The sequence below is a fragment of the Teleopsis dalmanni genome, chromosome X (genome assembly GCF_002237135.1).
Source record: "Teleopsis dalmanni isolate 2A chromosome X, ASM223713v2, whole genome shotgun sequence".
NCBI classification, from domain to species: Eukaryota; Metazoa; Arthropoda; class Insecta; order Diptera; family Diopsidae; genus Teleopsis; species Teleopsis dalmanni.
This window is the reverse complement of record NC_051848.1, coordinates 101943691-101951718: the sequence shown is the minus strand read 5'-3', so window position 1 is coordinate 101951718 and position 8028 is coordinate 101943691.

Sequence of the window (8028 nt, the reverse complement as noted above, 5' to 3'; positions counted from 1 at the left end):
ATTCAATGAAATGTATGAATGTATCTCTGTATATGTATCAATGAATGTATCTTGCCTTTTTATATATTTTATATAATAAAACGTTGTAACAAATAACAAATAACTGAATACAAATTCTTTTTAAATATAATTTTGTGCAAATTTAATTATTTCATCAGTGCAATATCTACAATAATTGTAATTTTTTTAATAAATTATTAACATTACTTACTGCTTTTGTTGTTTAAGCAAAAGTCAGAATCTTTATCGTCTGTTTTTGTTATTATTTTAATGTACTTATATATATCTCCTTCTCCTCTTACTATTCTAAGATTTAGTAACTATAAAGAGAAAAGAAATTGTAATTTTAGCAAAAATAAATACTGATTTTCTACATTTTTTTAATACATTTGTTTTTTAATTTCTGTTTTTTTACACTATTTCATAATATTTTCATCTTATGTTTTATTTTTTTAATTACCTTTAAAAATATTAAAGTGCACTCAAAATGTCATTAACATTTTTGTGACATCTACTACACATAAAACGCAAAAACAACCACAACAACTACATTAGTAACAGCACAGGCAACAGCAGCAAACAAAACAATACTAACAACAACATCAGCTGCTTTCAATTCGTCATTGAAAACAGCTGGTGTACCGGTAAAAATTTGTTATTTCTTTAGCATATTTATGTTTTGTTTTTGTTGCTTCTATTGTCCGTCGCGTCACTAGTAGCGGCGAGCTAAGCATACCAGCCAGCAGCATGCTTTGTTGTTTTGTACAATAATTACTGCTCTTATGCTTTTCCGTGGTTCGAAGTTAATATGTAACAAGCAAACGTATATTTCTATCATTTTAAATATGTTTTATATATTTGCAGAATTCAAAAAAAAACCAAGCTTGATTTTTATTGCTTTTCTTTTTCCCCTGAATTGATTAAATTATATTGAACTTTTCATACTTATAAGCTTATTGACGACAAGAAACACTATTACTGCAGCAACACACACGCAGACACATATACAACTACAAAAGTAAATAAGCACTTACACGACGAGTATGTGAAAGCTACGTCAGTCAAAAAGCAACCAGCTATATCAAAAGGAAAAAAAACAACTAACAAAACGAAAGAAAAAACAACTATTAATAAAAGCAAAAGCAAAAAATAATGTCGTCGTAGAATTGTCTATTTTCAATATTACGTATATAAAATATATAAATACATTGATTAACTGTAAAATGTTAAATTTCACAAAAATGCTATTAATTATTTTTAGTTAATTGTACTTATAGTGGAATGAGCTGTACGAATACATATACAATTATTATATATATAATTTAGGTAATGCTGTTTAGGATCTTGTATAGGAGACATAACAATGGATCTCGAATTATTTTCTTGGAGTCGTCAACAAATGAACTACCCCTTGTATGCAAATAAACATGTAGAACCTATATATAAACCTATAAATCTATTTTCAACCATTCACCGAGAAGTGCTTTTTTGAGTACAACACTCCAGTATTATTTAGTGCTGATCTTGATATTGTCAAATACCGATACTCATATCAAAAAGTATCGGTTTTGTACGGGTTTGCATTTTAATATCCTGGAGAGACGAGGCTACTTTGCGGTCGAAGTTAAGTGAACTATAAAGAATCTTGTTGATACCATTACGCACCAAGATCCACAAGAGCAACCATTTGTTATTATCACCACCTTAACCAACACAATTTTTAAATGACCATTTTTGTCAGGGTGATTTGATTATTTTTTTGTTTATAGATATCGTCGGATCGACGATATCTGGCAATTGGTAGCGTTAGCGCAACAGTTCCTTAACTCTGTAGGGTGTTTTTTTTATTTCTGTGAATGTTTCTGTGATGTTTGTTTTCGATAGTAAAGCTCAATTATTGTTTCTCTTTTACTACGACGTGGATTTCGTGCATGATTTGCATAAGGAATTATTTGAAAATAATTTCTGTTGTACGAATACGAGTACGCGTAATTTTACCGTACATTGTCTATAAAGTTTTGTTGTAACATTGAAAAAATATTGTAAATTTTTTGCATTGCTATTTACTGTTATTCACGATTTAAAAAATTTTTGTTGCATTTATCATATTGAGTGGTGCTCGTGTCGGTTATCTTCATTTCTTGAACTTCGAATTTATTACTACAATTTAACATGAATCGGACTAGAAGAAAAATTGAACGCCCAAAGAATCCCTACTCAACCGCTCATATATTTTCGAGATGGAGTTTCTGGTGGATGAGAAAAATATTTCATAAGGGTTTGCAAGGACCACTTGAAGAGGAAGACTTATATCAGCACCGTAAAGACTTAGATAGTGAACGAGTAACTACAAAGTTTTCGTAAAAACAAGACGGTGCAATAATCCGTTCGCGTAGTTTAACTGCTGTGTATTTTATTTTAGAAGATTTAGTGTTTCCAGCAGAGATCGTAGGCAAATGTATTTGTGGCAAATTGGATGGCACCCAAATTATAAAGGTGCATTTGGATAAGAATCTACAAACGACCATTGAGCCCAAAGTAAGTGTTAAATAACACTTATTTCATTAAATCTTTTTTTGCACTTGTGTTTTTTGCTGTTTAAAATTAGTGGTCCAATGTTTCGTTTACGCTTCATTGCTGAAACTGAATTGTAGCTCATTCATATATTGGTAACATTCATCAAATTTAATGAGTCTAGCAATTAACTTGCAGCAATTAATTCAATATGTCTAAATAATAATAATTCATTAAACAGAATAATATAACAATTTTGCATGATTTGCATAAGGAATTATTTGAAAATAATTTCTGTTGTACGAATACGAGAACGAGTACGCATAATTACCGTACATTGTCTATAAAGTTTTGTTGTAACATTGAAAAAATATTGTAAATTTTTTGCATTGCTATTTACTGTTATTCACGATTTAAAAAATTTTTGTTGCATTCACCATATTGAGTGGTGCTCGTGTCGGTTATCTTCATTTCTTGAACTTCGAATTTATTACTACATTTTTGGTTTATCATAACCAAACGTAACTGTAAATAAAGAAATTTAACATGAATCGGACTAGAAGAAAAATTGAACGCCCAAAGAATCCCTACTCAACCGGTAATATATTTTCGAGATGGAGTTTCTGGTGGATGAGAAAAATATTTCATAAGGGTTTGCAAGGACCACTTGAAGAGGAAGAGTTATATCAGCACCGTAAAGACTTAGATAGTGAACGAGTAACTACAAAGTTTTCGTAAAAACAAGACGGTGCAATAATCCGTTCGCGTAGTTTAACTGCTGTGTATTTTATTTTAGAAGATTTAGTGTTTTCAGCAGAGATCGTAGGCAAACGTATTCGTGCCAAATTGGATGGCACCCAAATTATATATAAAGGTGCATTTGGATAAGAATCTACAAACGACCATTGAGCACAAAGTAAGTGTTAAATAACACTTATTTCATTAAATCTTTTTTTGCGCTTGTGTTTTTTGCTGTTTAAAATTAGTGGTCCAATGTTTCGTTTACGCTTCATTGCTCAAACTGAATTGTAGCTCATTCATATATTGGTAAACATTCATCAAATTTAATGAGTCTAGCAATTAACTTGCAGCAATTAATTCAATATGTCTAAATAATAATAATTCATTAAACAGAATAATATAACAATTTTGCATTATTTGCATAAGGAATTATTTGAAAATAATTTCTGTTGTACGAATACGAGAACGAGTACGCGTAATTACCGTACATTGTCTATAAAGTTTTGTTGTAACATTGAAAAAGTATTGTAAATTTTTTGCATTGCTATTTACTGTTATTCACGATTTAAAAAATTTTTGTTGCATTTACCATATTGAGTGGTGCTCGTGTCGGTTATTTTCATTTCTTGAACTTCGAATTTATTACTACATTTTTGGTTTATCATAATCAAACGTAACTGTAAATAAAGAAATTTAACATGAATCGGACTAGAAGAAAAATTGAACGCCCAAAGAATCCCTACTCAACCGCTAATATATTTTCGAGATGGAGTTTATCAAAATTTATCTTTCTTATATTCCAAATTTATATTTTTATGTATATTTGCTTATAATCTTCAAAAATTTATCACCTTTCTTTATACACAAGTAAACATATGTATGCTTATATACATATGTTCACATGTATGTATATATGTTTGTAAATAAAATCTTTGTTGCAAAGAGTTTTACATTTAATCTACCGGCATATATTTTTCAATGCCTAAGGTCAAAATTATTAATCATATAAGGTGGTTGGTTAGTTGGTTGGTTGGGCGTGAAATTGTGTAGATTCTGTGTAAAGAGCGATGAGAGCGCATTAAATTCTATTGTCGGTAGTGCAAAAAAAAAATTTCATATTTCTCTTCTGCTCCGATACAAGCAGTCGTATATTTCAGTCTGCCTCTAACTTGCTACGATTGTGAACGTGTGCTGGAATTTTTTTTGTTCGAAAAGTCTGTTAAGTTCGAATTTATCGTACATTCGATACTATATATGTAAGATAATTAAAATATATATATAAAATAATAATTAATAAGTCACGTCTTAAAAAATGAAATCTGTGGAATCTTATTTAAAAAATTATAAAGTTAAAATATTGTTGTATTAAGAAAAAGCAAAAAATATAAAAAATAAAAGCAAGTAAAGGAGAAACAAGTAAACATCTGCTACAAATTTTGCCTGGTTGATTCCATGTCGTCGTCGTCGTCGTCGTTAAAGTGTTTAACAAGACGTTTCGGTAAATTTTTAACTTTCCTAAGTTTATTAAAAACAGAATTTAAAAAAAATTTAATAAATAAGTAAATGCAAAAAATATTTAAAAGAAATAAACTCAAGTAAAATAGCTAAAGAAAGCTTGACGTCTTGTCTTTCGTTCGTACGTTCGATTATATATTGTCGGTTTTTCATATTGTTTTTTTATGAGGTTTTAACTGTTCCTCGCTTTTGTTGTCTTCTTCGTAAATCGTCAGCGCTATTACGTCTTCTTCCTCTCAACTTGAGTGAATTTTTGCTGAAGCTGCTGGCTGGAGCCAAATTACTTTCTGCAACTTTTAGATAAGGTACGCGTAATATAAAACAAAACTTAGTTTTGATTATTAAATATAATTTAATTTTTTGTCGTCGCTTTTAAATTTATTTTTTTTGTAGCTAATATTTTTAAATGTTTTTTTTTTGTTTTTTTTTGTCTTCTATAAATTTACTTTCCGAAACTTTACTTTTCCGTGATTTTTCTCTGTATGCATATGTATCATATATATGTGTGTTTCTACGTATGTATTTATCTTATACTGTAGAAAATATATTTTCTTGCTTAATTTTTATTCATTCTACTATTTGTTCTCTCATAAACATACACAAACATAATTTGATGGATTTCATCATAAATGCAATGTTGTCACATTTCTCAAAATACTTATATATGTGCAGAATGTTTAAAGAGCATATTACAGTTAAAAAAAGTTTTTAGTTTTATTAAACCCAATCATTAACATCTATTAAAAGTTTCTTTTGTTTACATTTGCACACGTGCCGTAAAAGCTTTAGTAATTATTTTTTTTATATCTATTGTATAACATTAGTTTTTGTTTAGTGTTTTTTTATTTCTGATCACAATAAAGATTTTTCATTATTATGAAAAAAATACGAAACATACAAATTAAATAAAAAACATTCTCTTAATTGAATATGTCTATATGATAATAATCATTTAACAGGATAATATAACAATTTGCGATGATTTGCAAAGGAATTATTTGAAAATAATTCTGTTGTAAAATTTTTGTTGCATTTACCATATTGAGTGGTGCTCGTGTCGGTTATCTTCATTTCTTGAACTTCGAATTTATTACTACATTTTTGGTTTATCATAATCAAACGTAACTGTAAATAAAGAAATTTAACATCAATCGGACTAGAAGAAAAATTGAACGCCCAAAGAATCCCTACTCAACCGCTAATATATTTTCGAGATGGAGTTTCTGGTGGATGAGAAATATATTTCATAAGGGTTTGCAAGGACCACTTGAAGAGGAAGAGTTATATCAGCACCGTAAAGACTTAGATAGTGAACGAGTAACTACAAAGTTTTCGTAAAAACAAGACGGTGCAATAATCCGTTCGCGTAGTTTAACTGCTGTGTATTTTATTTTAGAAGATTTAGTGTTTTCAGCAGAGATCGTAGGCAAACGTATTCGTGCCAAATTGGATGGCACCCAAATTATATATAAAGGTGCATTTGGATAAGAATCTACAAACGACCATTGAGCACAAAGTAAGTGTTAAATAACACTTATTTCATTAAATCTTTTTTTGCGCTTGTGTTTTTTGCTGTTTAAAATTAGTGGTCCAATGTTTCGTTTACGCTTCATTGCTCAAACTGAATTGTAGCTTATTCATATATTGGTAACATTCATCAAATTTAATGAGTGTAGCAATTAACTTGCAGCAATTAATTCAATATGTCTTAATAATAATAATTCATTAAACAGAATAATATAACAATTTTGCATGATTTGCATAAGGATAAGGAATTATTTGAAAATAATTTCTGTTGTACGAATACGAGAACGAGTACGCATAATTACCGTACATTGTCTATAAAGTTTTGTTGTAACATTGAAAAAATATTGTAAATTTTTTGCATTGTTATTTACTGTTATTCACGATTTAAGAAATTTTTGTTGCATTTACCATATTTGAGTGGTGCTCGTGTCGGTTATCTTCATTTCTTGAACTTCGAATTTATTACTACATTTTTGGTTTATCATAATCAAACGTAACTGTAAATAAAGAAATTTAACATCAATCGGACTAGAAGAAAAATTGAACGCCCAAAGAATCCCTACTCAACCGCTAATATATTTTCGAGATGGAGTTTCTGGTGGATGAGAAATATATTTCATAAGGGTTTGCAAGGACCACTTGAAGAGGAAGAGTTATATCAGCACCGTAAAGACTTAGATAGTGAACGAGTAACTACAAAGTTTTCGTAAAAACAAGACGGTGCAATAATCCGTTCGCGTAGTTTAACTGCTGTGTATTTTATTTTAGAAGATTTAGTGTTTTCAGCAGAGATCGTAGGCAAACGTATTCGTGCCAAATTGGATGGCACCCAAATTATATATAAAGGTGCATTTGGATAAGAATCTACAAAACGACCATTGAGCACAAAGTAAGTGTTAAATAACACTTATTTCATTAAATCTTTTTTGCACTTGTGTTTTTTGCTGTTTAAAATTAGTGGTCCAATGTTTCGTTTACGCTTCATATATTGGTAACATTCATCAAATTTAATGAGTCTAGCAATTAACTTGCAGCAATTAATTCAATATGTCTATATAATAATAATTCATTAAACAGAATAATATAACAATTTTGCATGATTTGCATAAGGAATTATTTGAAAATAATTTCTGTTGTACGAATACGAGAACGAGTACGCGTAATTTTACCGTACATTGTCTATAAAGTTTTGTTATAACATTGAAAAAATATTGTAAATTTTTTGCATTGCTATTTACTATTATTCACGATTTAAAAAATTTTTGTTGCATTTATCATATTGAGTGGTGCTCGTGTCGGTTATCTTCATTTCTTGAACTTCGAATTTATTACTACATTTTTGGTTTATCATAACCAAACGTAACTGTAAATAAAGAAATTTAACATGAATCGGACTAGAAGAAAAATTGAACGCCCAAAGAATCCCTACTCAACCGCTAATATATTTTCGTGATGGAGTTTCTGGTGGATGAGAAAAATATTTCATATGGGTTTGCAAGGACCACTTGAAGAGGAAGAGGAGTTATATCAGCATCGTAAAGACTTAGATAGTGAACGAGTAATTACAAAGTTTTCGTAAAAACAAGACGGTGCAATAATCCGTTCGCGTAGTTTAACTGCTGTGTATTTTATTTTAGAAGATTTAGTGTTTCCAGCAGAGATCGTAGGCAAACGTATTTGTGCCAAATTGGATGGCACCCAAATTATAAAGGTGCATTTGGATAAGAATCT